Source organism: Hippopotamus amphibius, chromosome 1, assembly GCF_030028045.1.
Source record: "Hippopotamus amphibius kiboko isolate mHipAmp2 chromosome 1, mHipAmp2.hap2, whole genome shotgun sequence".
Taxonomy (NCBI): domain Eukaryota; kingdom Metazoa; phylum Chordata; class Mammalia; order Artiodactyla; family Hippopotamidae; genus Hippopotamus; species Hippopotamus amphibius.
The window spans coordinates 224,005,067-224,027,620 of NC_080186.1; the positions used below are offsets into that span (position 1 = coordinate 224,005,067).

At 39.5% G+C, this 22,554-nt stretch overlaps 1 protein-coding gene across 10 annotated transcripts in view; it reads right to left on the minus strand.

Moving 5' to 3' along the window:
* Positions 1 to 11,156, minus strand: part of ERBIN (erbb2 interacting protein) — a 114,112-nt gene extending 102,956 nt beyond the window's left edge. For all 10 annotated transcript variants that reach the window (XM_057742230.1, XM_057742175.1, XM_057742250.1 and 7 more), the window contains exon 1: positions 11,066 to 11,156. The gene's annotated coding sequence lies outside the window, so the exon portion shown is untranslated. The remainder of the gene's footprint in view (positions 1 to 11,065) is intronic.
* Between the last annotated feature and the right edge of the window lie 11,398 nt (positions 11,157 to 22,554).

Consider the following 22,554-nt stretch of genomic DNA (forward strand, 5'->3'; position numbering starts at 1 on the left):
AATTCAAACATAAAATTTTTCTCTGCCCTCTCCCCTCGTTGTGCATTGTATATCCACATTATGCACTGACCAAACCTCCCATCAGCAGAAATACCTGCTCAACATTCTCCCAACATCAACAACTCAAAGGATAACATTCCTTCTTGAGCTTGTAAAGAAAGGGTTACATGACCCACCATAATGGTGCTTAAATCTGGATTATGTAAACTGTCAATAATACTTCATTTAATGTACAGCCCTCTGTCTGAAAAAACTTACATAAACTATGTATTGACTTCTAACGGGTAGAACAGTTCTCAGTGCTTTCTGAGATGCTCTTCCCGGGTTATAATCCTCAAATTTGGCTCAAATATACAAGTAACTTTCCAATTCTTAGATCGACTGATTAATTTTTCGTCAACATTTATAACAACCCAGAAACAATTCTAATGCTAATTAACACATACATACCTAATATATCCCCTTATATATGAATGAAATATAGCTCCCATTTTTATTTAAAGATCCTTACACGTGTATATACATGCACACTTACATGTTGGAATACATACAGAAGACTTCAGAAGAATACACAATACACTGGGAATCTTTGGGAGATGGAATTATAGGGGACTTTCACCTTCTATATTATAAATTTCTATATTTAAATTTGTATAACCAGTAAAAAAGGGGGGGGGAGGGTGTAATTACTTTAACTCTTTGCATAACAAAAGCTTCAGTGCTTGTACCCTGTCCAGCCCTCCAAGCCTACCCTAAAGTATCTCATTCTATAGACACCTCAAAGACAGAATTGATATAAATGGTTATGATTTCAATAACCAAGTTCAAAAAGATAAAAAAAGATAGACTCCCAGGGTTTCTGGCTTGGGAACAGTTTTCAAAAGAAAGAGCAGACAGCACATTATGCTGCTATCAGGTATCTCTGACAGATCGAACTGTACCTACTATACACAGTCTGATATTCTGTAGCTAGCCCCAGGACAATTAATTAAATCTTTTGAAGTCCCCAGAGATAAACAGGGCACCCAAAGAATCCATTTGTTGCTGCCAGGATCCTTATCTTTTTTTAGAAGACTGAGAGTAAATCTATTCTAGCCACAAAAAGATATCCCAATATACCTCTAAAATCACTTCCTAAATCTCCAGGGATGGGGAAAGTCAAACAAACTCATTCTAGGCTGGGTGATAGCCTTGGCAAGGAGATTCACTTTTATAGATTACAGGTTTCTTGTGTTGGCCTTAACAAAAATGACACAACTTTCTTCCACCCCACAGGATTCTAGAATTGGTCTAAGGTTTGAAATTCCAAGGACACAATTACCAAGAAGATAAGATACATGCTCCAAAAACTTTGGGATTATATAAACAATAAAACCTTCATATGGAAAAATGCAATTGCACCAAAATCAATGCATTCATACTAAAATCGAGCCCCAACATTATCTCCACAAGGAACTTAGCAATGTAGACCATAAAAGTACTGACTCATTCCATCCACCTTTCATATAGTGACCTGGAATTACTAAGGAATGAAATATTTCACCTAAGTATATTTTACCATGTGCTACATTTTAGAATTTTATCCCCTTAGAAATAATTCAAAGGATTATTTAAAAATCAACTGGACTACAGGGACTTCTGGCTGAAAATGTCTGTCTGATCAAATGTTTACCTCATCTCCCTCACCAAAGAAAAACAAACAAGGAAAAAGGTACAGAAACAAAAACTAGTTCTCTCAGAGAAAAGTTACAAATATGGAAAGGGAAAACACTAGAATGAACTCTATGGTGCTGGATTAGAATTGGAAGTATCACTGTGAAATTATTCTATGTTTATAGAAATATAGATGTAAATGTGACTGTGTATGTGTGTGCACATAAAGATATCCCCTAGCTCCATGTACTGAGAAGGCAGGAACAACAACACCCCAACAGCAATGAGCACAAGAAGTGCCCCAATCTTGGCTTCTAAGTACCATTTTCCACTAAAAATAACTGCAGCAAGTTTGAAGATAAGCCTGGAAGAGCATATTGTGCTAAATACAAAAAAGTGCTCAAAGAAGGAAGAGGTATGTCAAAAAGAAAATAAACCAGCTAGAAGAGGTTCCCACTAGCCAAATCAACAACAATTTGAGCATCAAAATAAATGATAATGGATTATAACTCAGTGAATAAAATAATCATGAATAGATATAGATGTAAATAAATAAGTTAAAAATCTAAGGAGAAACAAAATATTTACATAGGCTCAATACTTAGCCCCAAAATATTTATTAATCACAAAAATGAGAAACGAGTACCTTGAAATAGGTGATGTCTGGCAGTTACAGCCTTAATCACATAACCAATTCCTATCAATAATGGGACAACTGAAATTGCCTGCCACTGATAAGAAACAAGGAGAAAAATGCAACATCACTTCCATGATAACCCTGCCAAAGATCTAATAATGAAAATCTAATCAAAATCTAATTAAAATGTCAGAGAGATGCAAATTAAGGGTTATTCTACAAAATAGCTAGATCTACGATCTTCAAAGTGTCAAGTTTCCTCAAAGTAAAGATAAAAAATTTTCCAGATTAAAGAAGACTTAGAGACATGACAACTAAATGCAATGCATGACTCTAAACTGGATACTTTTAATTTAAAACACATTGGGGGCTTCCCTGGTGGCACAGTGGTTAAGAATCTGCCTGCCAATGCAGGGGACACAGGTTCGATCCCTGGTCCAAGAAGATCCCACATGCCATGGAGCAACTAAGCCTGTGTGCCACAACTACTGGGTCTGTGCTCTAGAGCCCGAGTGCTGCAACTACTGAAGCCTGTGCGCCAAGAGCCCGAGCTCCACAACAAGAGAAGCCACCACAATAAGAAACCCGTGCACCACAATGAAGAGTAGCTCCTGCTCACTGCAACTACAGAAAGCCTGTGTGCAGCAACAACACCCAACACAGCAATTAATTAATTAATTAATTAATTAATTAAAAAAAAACACACACATTGGGATGACTTGTCAGATTGAGATGTTAGTAATGTATTCTTGCTAACATCCTAATTTGATAGTTATGATGTTATTATGTAGGAGAATGCCCTTGTTTGCAGGAAATAAACATTAAAATGTATTTGGGGGTGATGAGGCTTCAGAGGCAGACAGCTTACTATCAAGTGGTTTAGAACAAAAAAAATTCTTTGCACTATGCTTCCAACTTTTCTGTGTATTTGTTATTGTTTCAAACTTTAAAATATGAAAAGAAAATTACAAAAAATATCTATAGTGGTACTAAAAAACCTAGGAGGGGTTCATCTACAGATAAGAAAAGAAAGGAATTTGTAGAGAATAAAAAGTGGATTGGGGGCAGAGGGGGTGGGGGATGAAAACAAAACACATCTGAAGAACCAGATACACAAAACAAGCATAAACCAGGATCTCCAAAAAGGATAAGTTTTTTAGCAAGAGGCATTGGGAGAACTGTGTCCTGGGCAGTCAGCCAGGTAATAAAACCACAGTAGAACAGCTGCATGGCTAAGGCCTCCAGCACAGCTCTCTATACTGTGGGAGATCTGACATTTGGACAGTATAACTGTGAAAATAGGGGAATATTATCTCTGGAGGGACAAGAAATATGTGTAAGAGGACAAGTACCCTAAGAAGAAACCCATTAGCTAAATATACCAAAGACAGAAGAATACGGACTCACCTGGGCTGGAGAAATACACTTAAATGACCAATATTGTATAGTCTGGACCATAATATAAAACTTTAACTACAATGAAAAATCTACCATTTGAGGAAAAACCAAAAGCATGATGCATATACCAAGCACAATAAGAACAAAATTCCTATATTGTTGACAGAGCAAACAAAAGACAATGTAAAAGTAGTATATATCTCAGAGATTCAAAAATTTACATGTGGACCAAAAATACAACTAAAAACTAAAAAATCAACTCCTATGAAAAAACAAGAGTTCTTAGAAACTCTATTTCCCTTTCCAAAAAAGTAATGAAATAATTGAAAAGAACTGAAGACCAAATTAATGAGCTAAACAACCAAGCCTCAGGATTCTCCCAGAATGGGGAGGGGATCAAAGCAAGTAACAAACGCTCCACAAATCCCAACATCCACCTAAGTTCTCAAAGTGTGGTCAATGGGTCCTGGAAGTCCTGAGAGACTTTCAAGGAGTTTTCAAGGTCAAAACCTGAATTCATCACAATATTAAAACATCATTTGCCCTTTCCCATTATATTGACAGCAATGGTGGGTAAAATCGCTAGCATCTTAGCACAAAGGCAGTGACATCAAGCTAGACTAGCACCATTACATATTCCCAGATTTCTTTTCAAATGGTACTTTCACTTAAGTGTATCTTTAATGAAGCAGTAAAAAAAAATTTTTTTTTTTTAATTTGCCCATGCCACGTGGCTTGTGGGATCCTAGTTCCCTGACTAGGGATCGAACCCAGGCCCTCAGCAGTGAAAGCATGGAGTCCTAACCCCTCCTCCCTCCCCCCAAAATAATAATTTTATTAAATCTCAACTCTTTGATACGTCTTCTTCATATTCTATGTGGAGAAATGGCAATCTTGAGGAAAAGCACTTGTGTAAATTACTTTGAGTTATGAAGTAAATTAGCCTTTTTTTAATGGAACAACATTTTGACCTTAAAGAGAGAACGAGAAACTATGGTTATACAGACTTAGGAATCTGGCAGACATTTTCTCAAAAGTAAATCGAGTAAGCCTGTAACTTGAAGGGAAAAACACTGACAGCATTTGTTACCAATGATTAATATTCAAGCTTCCAAGTGAAAATTTAGAATTGTGGAAAACTTGTATCTGCCACCCTGAGCTTGACAGCTTCATATTAAAAACTTCTGATGAGCTCACCAGTGACATTAACAACTTTTTTGGTTTTGTTACTGCATAAAGAACTGTGTCAACTTTGGGGGGAAAAACATGTACAACTCAACAAACCAGTATTTCCCAAACAGCCCATACAGTGTCACAAAATCATAAAGAGGTAAAAGATTCATTCAAAGTGCAAGATATACCATGGATTCTCAGGTAACAAGAAATGGAAAATTCATTGATATGGTTTCAGATTCAACACTGCAGCTCTCCTTTAAAAAATTACCACTTGTCAAATTTTGGCTAAAATACATCTCCCTTTTCCAACCATGTGTCTGTGTAATACTGGATTTTCTTCATACACTTCAACCAAAACAATATACTCCAAATTGAATGCAGAAGCAGATATGAAACGAAGCTGTTTTCTATTCAAACAGAAACAAAAGACTTGCAAATACATATAACAATGCTATTCTTTGCTAAAGATTTGTTTTGGAAAACAGTTGTTTTTTTTTTTTTTAATTAAAGATATTTTTATTAAAACAGTGTTACACTAACATGCAATAGTTTATTACTTTTTAATTAATTATTAAAAATTTGTAATACAGGTAATATAATAAATAACTAAAGCTCTGTGGGGTTCTCAATAACTTTTAAGAGAGTAAAGGGATCCTAAGACCAAAAAGTTTGAGAACAGCTGCCTTAGGGCTAGTTACTATTACTTGTAATTATACACTGCTGTAATAGAGTAAATACTAAGGACAAATAAAATGTATAAGGAACTCTTCCCCAAAGCAAGTTGTCTGAGACTACTCTATTTTTTTTAATTTTTATTTGTATACAATTTTTAAAGGTTACTTTCCATCTACAGTTATTACAAAATATCTGCTATATTCTCCAGGTTGTGAGACTACTCTATTTTCTAAGTTACTCAGTATTCTTTTCCACTCTTCTGTTCCCTCACTGTATAATATCATAGGCCCTAGCTTCATGATGTTTTCAGTGTGCTTTCTCACCTCTCCTAGCACATCAAATAAGCAGGAAACAGCTCAGTATAATAAAAAACAATGAGGTATCATCTCACACCGGTCAGAATGGCCATCATCAAAAAATCTAGAAGCAATAAATGCTGGAAAGGGTGTGGAGGAAAGGGAACCCTCCTGCACTGTTGGTAGGAATGTAAATTGGTACAGTCACTATGGAGAACAGTGTGGAGGTTCCTTAAAAAACTAAAAATAGAACTACCATAAGACCCAACAATCCCACTCCTGGGCATATACCCTGAGAAAACCATAATCCAAAATGATATGCATACCACAATGTTCACTGCAGCACTATTTACAATAGCCAGGACATGGAAGCAACCTAAATGCCCATCAACAGATGAATGGATAAAGAAGATGTGGCATATATATACAATGGAATATTACTAAGCCATAAAAAGGAATGAAATTGAGTTATTTGTAGTGAGGTGGATGGACCTAGAGTCTGTCATACAGAGAGAAGTAAGCCAGAAAGAGAAAAACAAATACCGTATGCTAATACATATACACAGAAGCTAAGAAAGTGGTACTAATGAACCCAGTGGCACCGCAAGAATAAAGATGCAGATGTAGAGAACAGACTTGAGGACACTAGAGGAGTGGGGGGGGGGGGGGGGGTGGAATGGGACGAAGTGAGAGAGTAGCACTGACATATATACACTACCAAATGTAAAATAGCTAGTGGGAAGCTGCTGCATACACAGGTAGATCAACTCAGATGACTGGTGATGACCTGGAGGGGTGGGATTGGGGGCGGGGGGTAGGGAGGCTCAGGAGGGAGGGGATATGGGGATATATGTATAAATACAGCTGATTTACTCTGTTGTACAGCAGAAACTGGCACAACAGTGTAAAGTAATTATACTCCAATAAAGATCTGAAAAAAAAAGTAAACAAAACAAAAAAACACACAAAAAACAAATGGGCTCCTACTTAAATGTCTTTTTTATTATTTTCTAGTTTTTCTACTACACTCTATATACCTAAAGTCATAGGTAGATAAATAACCTCCAGATAAGTAGAATCTTCTTTTATCAACTTAATTTTTAGATATTCTTTCCTATTGTCTGACATAATATCAATTATAAAGACTGGCGTGACCTGCATCCAATGGTACCTGGAATGAAATCTGAAGTGAGAAGAATGAAGTGAGTAATAGAATTCCACTCTGTTTATTTCATAAAAAAGACAAAAGAAGGCAATTTCAAAAACTTAGGGACACTGACAGAGAAGAAACCTAATTTGAGAGGCAGGACAGGAAGGAAAGGAACAAATAAAGAAGGAAGGTACAGCGGTATAAGTGTGTGTGTTTTAAGAAACCAAAAGCATAATAAATCAAGAAGGTATTGGGGAGGAGGGTTAATTAATATAAGAATATGTAACAACATATTATCTTAACAGAGGTAATGCTGGGGATATTAAAGAGAAAAAAATAATTGAGGAAACAAAGTATATATAAAAATAAAACATATTGATAAGTATTAGGTTAAATATTGGCATGTAAACTGAGTTGGAATGAAAAGTGACAGAGTTCAAAGGAGCTGACCAAATAAATACATTCTACTCATGTTTTAAATAATTTGAAGTGATAAGCATGCACTAGTAAAGTTCAGAAAAAGGAGAAGGGCAAAATATAACTAAAAACAAGGGCTGAACATGGAGAAAATAGGGGAAGTAAATAAAGCTAACTATAAAAATAGGAAGATAAAGGAATTAGAAGAGAAAGCTGAATAACAGCTAGATTTCTTTCTTATAATTAGGAAACGACAAAAAAAGTTAAAAGTTAAATCTGGAAAATGGGTGTAGTACGGTTCAAGTGATGACAGGCACCAAGAAATAAACAAAAAATAGTAGGGAGTAAATCATAGAAAAGTGGAGGGCAGAAGTGCTGAGCTTATTTCCTTAGACAATTCAAAAGTAGATATTATAGAGCATAATTCACATACACATTTTTCATGGCAAATAGAGTGCATTTAAAAACTAAATAAGCTATTATGAACAACTAAACACAGGTACAATATATGTTATCAGGAAAGGAAAAGAGAAAGGCATTTTTAGGACTTTATAACACAGGTGTTCCTAGAAAAAAACAAGACGTGACAGAGAAATGGATGAGCAAGGGAAAGAGTCAAAATAAAAATGTAAGCAACAAAGTCTGTTTAAAGAGAATCTAGATAAGTAGCAATTACAAAAACAAAAAACCAAAAAATTACTTTTCTATCCAACATCACTAAAATCTGCATAATCCCAAATACTTTGTAAACACTGCCATAATCTATTTCTAAACCAAAAACAGCTTAAACTGGAAACGATGTCATCTATAAGCAATTATTTAAAATAAATACCCAGGACTTCTTAGGTGGCACAGTGGGTAAGAATCCGCCTGCCAATGCAGGGGACACGGGTTCGAGCCCTGCCCCAGGAATATACCACATACCGCGGGGCAACTAAGCCCTTGTGCCACAACTATTGAGCCTGCGCTCTAGAGTCCTTGAGCCACAGCTGTTGAGTCCATGTGCCGCAACTACTTAAGCCGAAGCGCCTGGAGCCTGTGCTCTGCAACAGGAGAGGCCACCGCAGTGACAAGCCCACGCACCACAACGAAGAGTAGCCCCCGCTCGCTGCAACTACAGGAAGCCCATGTGCAGCAACGAAGACCCAACATAGCCAATAAGATAAATAAATAAATAAATATTAAAAATAAATAAATGCCCAAATATGTGCCTAATTTTCTGAAATTTTCATGTGTGTCTTAAAGGTATCATTTACTACCAGAAGCTCAATACCAATATCTCTAAAATACCTGAATTTTGGAGATTTACCAACAATACACGCAAAAAGTCTCTACAGTTATCACTTCATTAATTAAAAACATGCAATAAAAATCTGCTTTCCATATTTGAACCTCTGTAAGTTTTTATACATGAAAAGTTTGTAACAGTTTGTTCTCGAAGAGCAGGCAGACTTCATAACATAATATTTGAATTAATTAGTTGAAAGATAAAGTTTATCACTATGGAAAACTCTCAAATACCTTCAATAAACAGTGCCATTAAGTGTGCATCTTGTACAAACACCTTGGAAGTACTCTAGATGTGCCAATTTAATCTAAGAAAAACCATAGAGTATTAAGAAGAGTATCGAAAATTTAAAGCCATTTAAAAATGTTTCAACTGATTACTGTCTTTTTTAAACCTCTTTTCAAATCAGTCACATTTTAAACAAGACTTTGAAAAATATTTATAGTTTGACAATAGTATAAAACCTAAAATTCATTACGTTAATTCAGTGCTAAACTAATAAAATTCTAAGTAAACTGAAAAGTAAATTTTGCCTTGTTGAGGGGAAAAAAGGACTCAAAGGCAACCACAAAGGTGAACATCTCACTTTTAAAAATGTGTTGTCTGCATTTAAACATACTATTGCACCCTCAAGGGGAAAAAAAAATCAAGAACTATATCTAAAAACAGGGATTTATTTAAGTATTTTTGAGGGCTACAATACTTTTTATAAGTAGAATTCACTAATGCAGAGAAACATTTTCGCAAAGTGATAATTCTCTATAAAAGACTTGCTCTATTAAGGCTTTGTTGCTCTGAAGCCAAGTACAAACCATATAAGGAAACCAAAGTTCAATGCCATTTATTTTGTTCCCCTCTTTCAGATGCCCAAGAATAACCTCTTTCGTTACCTAATGATAACGTTCCAAAATCATAAAGTAGATCAGTTATGTACCTTAAATTCCTTGATAAAGCTATTGACTTAACAGGAATTACCTGATGGTTCATAAATCTTACCAACAACTTAAAAAACTAAAAAAATTTTGAAAAGGAGCTCCAGAGACTAAGCTCTAGGAAAAAATCCAAAACAGTATAGAGTAAGAGTTAAAAGATTCCCATTTTGAAATATACTTGTAACATAATTTGATCCTGTCCTTTAAGAGCTACCTTTCTCTTCTTTGAACTAAAGAAAGCCAACTATTTTTTCTTGAGGTTGCATGGGCAACGTCGGTTTATATTTAAGATATACCTACCAACAAAAGACTATATTTATTTAATACTTATTCAAAAGCTGAGTTTATCTTTCACCTTCCCCTATCACAAAAGTACTGGGGAAAAACCAACCTTAAAAAGACACGCATTAAAACACGACTAAAGAAACCGTTTGTGTTTGCTGCGACCAGAACTAGTTTGATCTATAAAGACTACCGATTGGTTCTAAAGTGTTTATATTTATAACTGACTGGTGGAATGTCTCCCATGGTTCACTAATACCTGCCCCCACATCACTTACTAGGCAGCAGAACCGGCCAAAACATTTGGGCCAACACAAAAATGTAAATACTATTCAAAAAGCACAGCTGTTTATCACAATGTGATGCCCATGAAAATTGTTTTAAGCGTTTTACTTCCCTTGCCATATATTCTGTTCTGAACTGCACAGAAATCCTAACAAACCAAACTATTTACAGGTGTCTGCGTTTGTTTTTTAATTATAATTCTCTCTTTATTCATAACACTCCCTTTTTTACTTTCTACTAAATCAATGAAAAATCTAGCCAACAGTTGCTTTCAATTAATTAACCAAACAAGTATTATCAAGTTCTAAATGTCTGAAAGGAACAAGTTATTGAAGAAATATATTACCATGACTAAGAATGTCAAAGGGTTTTGGTTTATAAAATTCAATGAAGTACAGCCATAAAGGTTGGTACTAAAAAAATCTCTATACACAAACGCAAAAGCCAAGTAATCGGTAACAGTATAAACAAATGTGGCAGCCATCTCAGCAGCAGCAAATCGCTCCCCGCAGTGACCTAACTTTCTTCCAAAATAGAAGTTGCCGGGTTCAGCAACTTAATAAATAAGAAATATACATTGTACATGTTCCGGGAAACTAAAACTTCTGGAGCTTGTGCCGAACAAAGGCACTCTTTCTTCGGATTGCTTAGAACTTTTCATCCCACCGCATTCTTAAACCTCCTCTAAAATAACCAGAGTCCAGATGGAAGAAGACGGAATAGAATCAGTTCTACTATTCAGCACCTAAAACACTATCCAGTTCGACATTAGAAAAGAATTTAGAGGAACTTGAGAAAAAGTGCAAAACGCTAAAGTTTCCTCTCTTTCCTGGCCCAGGAGCTTTATGACTCGTAGACACTTCTCGTGAGAATTACCTTTCGGCCGGGCAGTGTCTCAGGGCAGCTTTTTCAAGGCTTCGCCAGACATGATTTCCTTCCCTTCATTAGTCACTTCGGATCCAGCCGAGTTTCTCTCTCCGGTGAGAGCGGATGTGGAGTTGGCCTCCCGCAGTAGGAAGAGTAGGTGGCTTCGGTGGGGGCTGGGACGCGGGCTGGTTTCCTGGTCTCGAGTTTTGCAGGAGTTTCCCAGCCCCAACGAGGATCTCCGCCGGAAAAAAAAAAAAAAAACTTTTCACTCGTGACACCGCCCGGAATTATCGTGCGAAACTCACTTCCTGCCTCGGCGAGCAGCAGGATCCAGCTCGGTCCAGGGCAACCCGGAAAATCAGCCGCACGCGCGCCGGGGAGGGGGAGGGGAGGGGGCGTCAGCCGCGAGCCTGCGACTGCGGGCGGCCCGCACGCCTCGACACCCGACGGCGGCCGGAGCCGGCCGGCGCGGGCGAAGACGCCGCCGGGGCGCTGGGCGAGCCTCGGCCGCGCTAGGCCTCCACCTCCTCCTCGCCGCCGCCCCCGGAGCCGGGCGGCGGGGTTATTGTCTGGATAGCGCCTGCCGCGCCCTTCGCCCGCGCCGCCGCCGCCGCCGCGGCCGCCCCGAGCTAGAGCCGAGGGGCCGGGCAGGCTCGATGGCGGCCGCCTTCCCGGGGCCGTCCGTCGGGCCGTCCGTCCTTCCGTCCGTCTCTCCCCGCCTTCCCTCCTCGCCCTCGAGCTCTCTTCTCTTCCCGCTCCCGTTTTCCCGCCGCCGTCCCCTCGCTCCCCTTCTCGTCCTTCTTCCCCGGCGGCGGTGGCCTCCCCCGGGAAGCGCAGGGGGTTGGGGCAGGCGGCGGCTTCGTCTCCTCAGGAGCTCGCGGGGCCGCGGCAGGGGCCGAGGCTGCGTCCCGCGCCGCCGCGCCACATTCACTCGAGCGAGACTGCGAGGGGCGGGGAGGGGAGGGAGGGAGAGGAGAGAAAGGAGGAGGAAGGGGGCAGGGGCGGAGGGGAGTTACTGCCTCACAGGCCGCGGCGGCAACAGCGCCACCGCCCCGGCGGCGAGGGGGGAGGAGGCTGCGCGCGGCGGCGGCTCCGCGGCGGGGGCGGGGCGGCCTCCCGCGGACTTGGCCCCAGCCGCCAACTGCCGGGCAGGAGGCCGGCGCGAGCCAGTCACCGCGCGCGGGGGCGACGCGGGCCGACGTCGGCGGCGGCGGGGGTCGGTGGGCCGGGGGCCGCGGGGGCGGGGCCGGCGGCGGCGGCGGCGGCGGCGGCGGCGGCGGCGGCGGCCGGGGGTTCGCCTGCCAGGCGCGGCGTGAGGCCCGCTCCGGCCCAGGCCCGGGAGGCCTTCCTGCGGCTCGCTGGCCGTCCGAGGTGGGGGACTCGGAGGCAGCCGACCCCGGCTGCCCCGCGCCCAGCCTGGCTAGACCTGGAGTCCCCGGGCCTCCCCCACCCCGGCCGACGGAGTTTCTTTGTACGACAGTAATCGGTGCGAAGGGTCCAACCCGATTTTAAGGCTGCAGGTATCTCTTTCAGCTGCAGCTCTCCAACTTCCTCTAATGGCACGCTCGGTTTGCAAGAAACCACAGCGGCAGCTCGGCGGAGCTTCCCACGCCGGCCCCTGCTCCGAGCTTGCTCGCAGAGCACCGCGGCTGGGGCTCCTCCAAGTCTCAACCTCACACCGGCGGGGAGACAAAGCTGGCGCTGCGAGGGGGGAAAATGGCCCGCGAAATTGCCTGAGGATAGCGCCTTTGTTAGAGGAAACATTGGATACGGTCCGAACGCGACGTAGGCTTCCAACCCCGGCGGTTTCGGCGGTGCAATCGTTGAGTTACGCTGGCCCTAGTGATGCAGCCTGGCAGGGTTTGCGTTTCTTGCGTAGAGAGCTGCTTAGGCATTCTGTCAACACATATGGCATAAAAGGCTTCAACCATAACATTGCACAGTTTTTGCAGTTGCTGCTTTAAACATGTTAACAGACAAGACGGCCTTGTTTTACCCCGAGAAGGAACGCAATAGATACGAAACAAACCGTTCCCCGCCCCCAGTCTCTGCTGTACTTAACCGTGTACCATGACGGTAATTACCCTCTGTGTCCCTGAAGTCACTGCTTCAGTTCTTCCGTCTGTGTTACAAAGATAATTATTTATTACCAAGTTTGAATAAAGAGCTGTGTGCCCTACAGATGATTTTTGGCTTGCATCCAAAGGAAGGAGTTGATCAAAGAATTATTTACCGAAATGAGTTGTACGCTAGTGACAAACACTTGACTCCGGAGATATTCAAGACGTTCTTTTAGGGGTGGGAGATTTTAACTACTTCAGAACTGCTGGAATTAGCACAGGTAGTGCCTTAGCCTAGAGCAGAAGTCGAAGGTTTCACAGAGAGTACCAGTGTTCAGGCTTATTCAGTTCTAGTGCTGAACTAGAGGTGAAAGCATTAAACTGGAAGTTAGGAGAAGAAAGTGCAGCCAGGTATACTAGTAACACTAAGCTAGTTATCCATGTTATGTGACTATGAATCTTGGCCATTGTATAAAAGTTAGCATATTATATAAGCCATTTTTAATCGTCACAAGAAAGATTTCCTACCCCACTTTCAAAAACTGGTTTGAGATTGACCAGATTCAGTGGTATAATTCTCTCCTAAAGCAACCCAGAATGGAGAGGCTTCCACACCAGCGGCAGACCAGATGGATTCTGGGATTCCAATGTTGCATCTAGTCTCAAGTTGATTCAAGATCCCTTTAAATGTGGCATCATAGATTCAAGTAAACCTGTCCTCCCATTCCAGGCCCCATTCCCAACCCTAAATAAATAGGACCAGACCAGTCCCTAGGCTAGAACTTGCCCTGACTCCCTAGCCCCCTAGCCTTTCCTTTTCTTTCTTTCTTTCTTTCTCTCTTTTCTTTTTTTTTTTTAACTTAGACTCCTACTGGGACCTATCTGGCTAGTTACCATTTAGTCCAGAAAAGTACCTATAACCAAAAACCCCTCCTCCAATTCACCTGAAATTTTGCCACTAGAGTTTAATCCCTTTGAGTGGTTTATGTCTCTAGCACAAAGCCATAATCCTGGGAAAGGTAATATTTTAAGCCTTATTAGTCATTTATACCAATTCATCAGATTGTTTCCCCAAAGCAGCTTTTGGTGGGAGGGAAACTAGAGATAGCATATGCTGATGCTGAGTAGGTAGGAGAGGGAAATGTGGTTTCATTCTTTGGGACCATCTACAGAGAGTAGAAGAAGTATAGACAATAAAGTGCCGTCCATTTGATTGTTAAATAAGTCCTACTTACTCATACTGTAAGAATGAGCCCCCAAACACTGGCTTTAAGAGGATAGAAGCCAGGATACACTTCTCAATATTACCTACTTGGGGGAGTTCCCTGGCAGTCCAGCAGGTAGGACTCAGCATTTTCACTGCCAGGCCCAGGTTCAATCCCTGGTTGGAGAACTGATATCCCGGGAACCAGGTGGCATGGCCAAACGAAAGAAAAAAATTACCTATTTTGACAAATATTTCCTTAATAACCCCTTTGTAAAGTATCGTCAGCAGGAATTCTACATCCTTGTTCATACAGAAAGGTGAAATTATCAGAGTACTCAATAATCAAAAATAATGATTCATCTTTATTATTCATCACCGACTACTTAGTTCTAACTCATGACCAGCACATACAGATATAGCTAAATCTTCCATTTGTTCTTTTTATGCAAGGCATTCCTGCTCTGTGCTTTACAGATTAGTTTCCTTTGAAAATCCTCCTACAGTTGAACCAAGATGGACAACATTTTGACTATGATTAAAGGGAGAACTAAAACCCCACTTTAAACAAAACTGCCTGACTGTGATTCTGTAATAATTAACTGAATTCCAGAACCACCTTAGAGAGTAAACTAATAAATATTTGTTGATAATATAGCTTAATCTTCCCCTTTGTGAGTCTCTAAATAATTCTCTGTGAAAGGAATTCCTTCTTAGGGATTCCCCTTCCCAATGGCTGGCTCAGGAAAGGTCTACTGGAGATAAGCCACATATCTGAAGGAAAGCTTTAAGGCCTTAAACATTCCAGGGAAAGCACACAGCAGCCATCAGGGGAAAAAAGCAGAGTTTTGAAAAGGATTCCCCTGTCATTTCCCCATGCCTGCCCAGCAGCTGTGCAGAAAGAAGCATTGTGGGGACAAAGTTAGCAGAGAGCAAGGAAAGTTTATGGTATTCATTCTTCTTTTCTCCCATTCTCAATACCTAGTAAAGAATTGATTACCTAAAACCAAAGTTTTGTATCATAGCAGTTTGGGGAAAAATTAATCTTTGGGTTAGAAAAGAGTAAGATTTGAAACAAAAAAAAAAGTCTAGAAGCATTAGGTTAAGTAGATCAAAATAACACGTATTTTTAATAGGAATTGACTTCCCTATTTTCACTTCCATCTTAGTCCCTAGATAGAGAGAGCAAGAGGTTAGGGTAGCAAGTGTGTGGGAAAGGGGTGTTTGGGCTCAAAAGAGGCAGTACATACAGGAACCAAATTAAGGATTTTATAATATATTGGGAATGGAATCATCCCTCCCATAGCATATTTATTTCTTTCAGACATATTTCCAGTAATACTTTATGAATCACAGGGAAGTCTGCCTTGACTTATGAAAAGCTTTTTAAAAATTTAGAAGTTTTGCCCCCTACTATGTACTTGATAATTTTTTTCTATCCTACATATTTTGTAGCCTATCAAAGTTAAATTTTTCAGATGTCTTATGAATTTTTTAAAGGTATGGAGAAAATAAATAGTGCATGGTGATTATTTTTGTAACCTCTGAAACAAGACTGCTTGAATTAGAAATGGCTACTGCATGACCTTGGTCAGGTTCCTGAGTAACTATAAACATAAACTTGAGCTTCCTCATCTCTAGAATGGGGACTATAATACTGTCTCATAGGTTATTGGGAGGACTACACAGGACAATGCTCATGAAGTGGTGACTCAAAAGTGTAAACTGTTATTAGTAGCACAGTTAAAATGCACTGATAATATGTACCATGCTGCCACCATTTCTAAAATGACCATATAGTGTATCATCCAATGTAGTACACTTTTGAGAGTGAAAGCAGACATTAATAATAATTACACGAGGACAAGAAATGTAAAACCAGGACTGTCCTGGGCCAACTGAGGCAAATAGTCACCCTAATCATTTCCAACTTTATTACCATCTTCTGATCCACTCCCCCCCTCAGATCTTCCCTGGTATGAATCATAATCTGTTTCAATCATATTACAATATGCACACTTCTTCCTAAATCTTAACAGTATTAAGTCAACAAAAGAAAAGGTTAAATACTGCTGCTTATTGTCCTTCAATGCAGGCCTTCACTTAAGAATGTATTCTTTGGGTAATGAAACTGATGTTTTCCTACTCATTTAAGCCCATTTATAACTTTACATTTTTTTCTATAGTATTTTGTTTAAAAAAAAAAACCTAACATCAAATATTCCATAAAAATAGCCAACACATAGATATTAGCATAACTTGAGATGTAGTAAGAGGCTAAATGCTCTGTTCTAAAATGTCTACTATGTCCCATAAAACCTTGTGGTGTTCTTTTTGCTTTTTAGTTAAACAGCATGTCATTCCTATTTCAAAGGAAAAGTAAATCATCTCTATTTGTCGATGGCCATTTCATAATCAGAATACTGAGTAAATCTCACCTAAATCTGGTTTAATCAGTATTTGGAAAATAATATATCTCAATTGGATTATCTAAAATAATTCTGAATATACTTTAACTCATACTTTCTTCCCTTGGAAAGAAATTTATTTTCTGGGAATTGACTGCAACTATCCTTCAAAAATGCTGACCTAAATAACAACATATTTTAAACTCTTTCCTCTCTCTTCTGTTTTCCTTGTCCAGTCCCTTTGTTTTTATGCCATTAAATTTATGTCAACCATCAGATTAGTCATAGAGTGTGTAGTTTCCTTAGATTTTAATTATGTTTAATTTTCTTGTTCTTCCATTTTTCCTTTAAAACAGATGCTGAATTTCTCTTCCTTCTACCTCGGGAAACTCCTTCTGAGGGTTTTTGTTTTCTTACACAAAACTTTATATAGTATATTTTTCACATTTCCTGCTGTACAGCATACCAAACTATTAATAGAAATGTCATTTTTTCCAAAGGATTTATACTTCTTATGTAGAAATAAATACATAGAGAAGAAATAGCCTTCAAATATTTTTATAATTTTCAATGTAATTTTTCTTTTTCATTCTTGACATTTCATTTCATTTACCTAATTTTTAGTCACCCTTCCTCACGGATAACTGATATTTCTATTTTGTCTACTGTAGTAATGAAACCTAGCCAGTAAATTCTTTATTGTCAATATTGTCATCTTTCAGAAAATTTCTGATGACCTAAATAACAACATATTTTGAAGACATTAGCATTAGCATTTACTATCTGGTGACCTTGGAAAAATCATTTAGTCTCTCCGTGCAGTAGTTCATGATCTATCAGATGGAAAATAGAGCTCTGTCTTATCTACCTCATGGAGTTATTGTGGGCACCAAGTGAGATGATGGACACGAAAGCACACTACATAAGTACAAGCTATTTTTTTCTCTTACATCAATAGTGGTATATTTCATTATCATCATCAATAAAATATCATAAACCATATCCAATGTCCATTGACTTAGTGACTCTATAATATGCATACTTTAAAAAAATATTTACTTTATTTACTTGGCTGCATTGGGTCTTAGTTGCAGCACACGGGATATTTGTTGTTGCATGTGGGACCTTTTTAATTGCCGCATGTGGGCTCTTAGTTGTGGTATGCAGGATCTAGTTCCCTGACCAGAGGTCGAACCCAGGCCGCCTGCATTGGGAGCGTGGACTCTTAACCACTGGACCACCAGGGAAGTCCCTCATTCTTTAGATTACATATTAAATGTGGTGTCTATTCTCTATAAAAGTCTATATCCTGTAAGAGGAGGTAGTATAAACTCATCAAATTTTATATAAAAATTCAAGATAAATTCAGATGCCAAAAATTCAGAAGATATAATAATTCAGACACTGGCTAGGTTTTACACTGTGAAAATGTTGCTAGGCAGATTAGAAGTGTTAGTTTCAGGGAGAAAGTTTGGCCTACTTAAAGAAAGTAACCTTTTAAAACTTTAGAATCTAAGAATTTTTCAGTAGTGGTTGAATATGCAGGAAGTAGACCTTAGAGGTCATCTGGTGTCTAGTCCAGCTCCATTTTATAGGTGAGGGAAATTAGATTTAAAGACTTATAGCAGAACCATAATTGGAATCCAGTTCTCTTCCAGCTCAATATGTGTTTAGTGTATACCACTTTGCCACCACATAGTAATCCAAACATGGGACAACCAGAAACCATCGAAGAAAAGCTTTTTTTAAAAAATTAATTAATTTATTTATTTTATTGGCTGTGTCGGGTCTTTGTTGCTGCACGCAGGCTTTCTTTTAGTTGTGGTGAGTGGGGGCTACTCTTCATTGTGGCGCGTGGGCTCCTCATTGCCGTGGCTTCTCTTGTTGCAGAGCACAGGCTCTAGGCACATGGTCTTCAGTAGTTGCAGCACATGGGCTCACGGACTCTAAAGCACAGGCTCAATAGTTGTGGTGCACAGGTTTACTTGCTCCGTGGCATGTGGGATCTTCCTGGAGCAAGGATTGAACCCATGTCCCCTGCATTGGCAGGTGGATTCTCAACCACTGTGCCACCTAGGAAGCCCCAAAGAAAAGCTTGATAGACAGAACTACAATACTTAAATTTATAAAACTTCTATTGATAAAAGACACCATAAACAAAGTTAAGAGACAAATGAGAGTTTGAGAGAAAATACATATAAGAAAAAATAGCTGGGCTTCCTAGGTGGCGCAGTGGTTAAGAATCCGCCTGCCAATGCAGGGGACACGGGTTCGATCCCTGCTCCAGGAAGATCCCACATGCCTCAGAGCAACTAAGTGCATGTGCCACAACTATTGAGCCCATGTGCTGCAACTACTGAAGCCCACATGCCTAGAGCCCATGCTCCGCAACAAGAGAAACCACGGCAATGAGGAGCCCACACGCCACAACGAAGAGTAGCCTCCACTCACCACAACTAAAGAAAGCCCCGTACAGCAAAAAAAGACCCAACACAGCCAATACAATAAATTAATTAATTAATTTAAAAAAAGGAAACAATAGCTAATAATATATAAAGAGCTCTTATAATAAATCTAGAAGAAAGTAACAATCCAGTATAGAAGTATTTTGTAAATATATAAACCAGCAATACACACACACACACACACACACACACGTACTACAAAGAGCCAATAAACATTTGAAACTTGTATGATCCTTAAAAACCAGGTTAGGAGAAACCCCAGTTAAAAATCAGCATAATGAAACTCTAGCCAGGTTTTGCTGTTGTTATTGTAGTTGGGGTGATATTTCCTTTTCAGCAATCTCGGTGAGCAAAAGGAATTCCAGTGGTGTATACCAAAGGGTGCTCCTATGATCTTGACAGAAAGGGAAGTGAGCCAATCTGATGACAAGTAAATGGGAATTAAATGGACTGAAACATGGTCTCAGAAACTAGGCACAATCTTTTTGGTGCCACTGTCTGTGAATGTGTGTAGGGAAGCTCAGCAGCACCACCCCAAAAGGGTCAGACCTGGGCAGACGCTAGCGAGCGCCTCTTTGGGCATATTCCCCTAGACCAGACCACCAGGCTTCTGGATTTGTATCTGCCACAGGTTGCCAAATTCCAAAGATTATATACTTTGGAAACTATGGATTTTAAGATTTTAGTTTCCTCAAATAAGGGCTGAACGTGGTGAGATGCTAGCAACTTGTTCTAGCAAATCAAAAGTGCTGTTGGGGGAGTGATAAATTAGGAGCTTGGGATTAACATATACACACTACTGTATATAAAAGAGATAACCAACAAGGACCTACTGTAGAGCACAGGGAGCTATACGCAATATCTTGTAATAACCTATAATGGAAAAGAATCTGAAAAAGAAAAAAATATATATACATTTATCTCCACGTCCAAATCACTTTGCTTTTCACCTGCTTTTCACAACACTGTAAATCAACTATACCTAAATAAATTTTTTTTTAAAAAAGTGCTATTCGTGTAATGAGTTTAAGGCCCTGAAAGGAATTAACCCCCAAATCCCCCCAGGCCCATGGAGTAAGGTTCTGTTGGGGCTGGACAATCTTGTGAAAGATCTAAGGAGGCAAGTGTAGGAACAGGAGTGAGGAAGGGAACGAAAGGGAGCCTTTCTTCTTCTGTTCTGTAAGGGGAACTCTCTCAACCCTTCACACTTCTTGGACTTGCTTCCTGCCAACTATTATGAGGATAAGTAATAGAGAAAAAATATGGAATCAGGTAGAGAGAAGATGAGAAAAAAGTAGGCTTAAACTAATTTCTTAAAAAAGACTAGTGCAGACCTAAAACTAGGAATAGAAGTAAAATATTTTTAAAAGATTGAAGTAAGTTTGTAAGAAACACAACAGATTAAGGGAGAAGAAAAATGAGAATTGAAAATCACTAAAAATAGCAAGTAGAGAAAAACATTTTTGTTTAAACTCTCCTAAAAGCCAGAAAATCATATTCATTTCAATATATTACATATGAAGGGAAAAAAAGTAAAAAAAAAAAAAAACAACACAGTGACAGTAAGAGGAGTGTGGATAAACTAAAATAAACAATTTAGGGATTCCCAGGCAGTCCAGTGGTTAGGACTCTGTGCTTCTACTGCAGGGGGCACGGGTTCGATCCCTGGTTTGGGAACTAAGATCCTACAAGCAATCCGGTGGGTCGACCAAAAAAACAAAAAATAAACAATTTATAATATATCCCTATATCAATCTATTGTCGTTCTATCAGTCAACACTTGTAAATTGGTTAAAAAGAAAGAAAACTGCTGGAGACCATTCGGTTTCTTAGTGAGTCTGATATTCCTAGGAAACAGGGTCCTACTGCACCCTGGAACCAAGGGGTACTCTGCCTTGGGACACCTGGAGGCTCGTGACTCCCAAGTGTCCTTCTCAGCTACTTGTGTGGAAGCAAGTACAGTCAGCCGTCCGTGGTCCACATCCGCGGAGAGGGAGGACCAACCATCCTATGCCATTTTACATAAGGGACTTGAGCATCCACAGATTTGGGTACCTCAGGTGTCCTGGAACTAATCCTTCTCTGCCCCACCCCGGTGAATACCAGAAAGTGACTATATCCAACATCTATACCTGATCCAAGCCTGGCCTCCAAAAACTTCTCCCAAGCTCTCCACTTCCTCCTCTTCTTCAATGCATCCTTATCAGAATAATAAATAATGTATCCAGTTAATAGATAACCTCCTGCGCAAGATCACACAGGTAGGAAGTTGTAGAGCTGGGATATGAACCCAGCAATCTGAGACCAAAGCATAAGTGCCAACTATTCAATTCTATGCGGTCCTATAACTACTTTTAATACCTTTACGAGTAGATTTTCCACATCATATATAAGCCACCATTTTCACTTTTAGTCATTGGGGATTTTTTTTTCATAATTCACAACCTTCTGTCAAATAAAAACAAAAGCAGCTTTAATTTCATCTCAAAATACTTCCTGTTTCTTCACCTTCGTCTTCCTCTGCTCCTTTGAAACTAAAGCTTGTCCCTTGCTTTTCTTCTCTTTTATCTCTCTATTATAAAGGCAATGTGTATGCATTGTTGAAAAGCATACAAAATGAGAGGAAAATACCCCATCAAGTACAAAAAACTAAAAATAAGACCCTGATAATGGTGTTATTCAAGTGCCTGAGTGTAACGGTAGAGACTGGGTGATTTCAAAGTATTTTCTCCAGAACATTAGGCTCACTTTTTTGTAGCAGCAATAAGTGATTGTACTAGATCCATAACTAGAATCACACATTCTTTATTCATGGGATTGAATAAAAAATGAGCTATTCCAATTTGGTACTGCAGTGGTTTACCTTGAAGTGATAATACTGTGTTTCCTCTTAACCTCATTCCATCTCATTCTACCAAAAAACATTTGCATTGGAATCTTGCTGATAATCATTCTTTAGGTAAGTCTAATAGACTAAAACAAAAATAGAGTAAACATGGCTTCAACACTGATATGTTAAGTGGTGTCTGACATATTGGTGTTCTTCTCTTTTCCTAAATGTATACATGACTAATTGATACTTCTGAGCCACTAGTAGAGAAGATAGTTTAAAAATCATTACCAACATAAATTTTCACCCACCGACTACCTTTTACTTTCTCACACCACCTCATTTAAAGTCTTTTGTGTTTAAAAGTATGTAATAGCCCTAAAAGGAAGTATTATGTGTTTCATCTGTTGTTCCGAAAGAAGCGAAAGACTAGACTATTAACCCGCTGTGTAATCCCTGCACAGACTACAACGCCTTTCAGTGGGAAGCCAGGCTCTGCCAAGAGCAGGGAGGATTGCAGTTTAAACATTA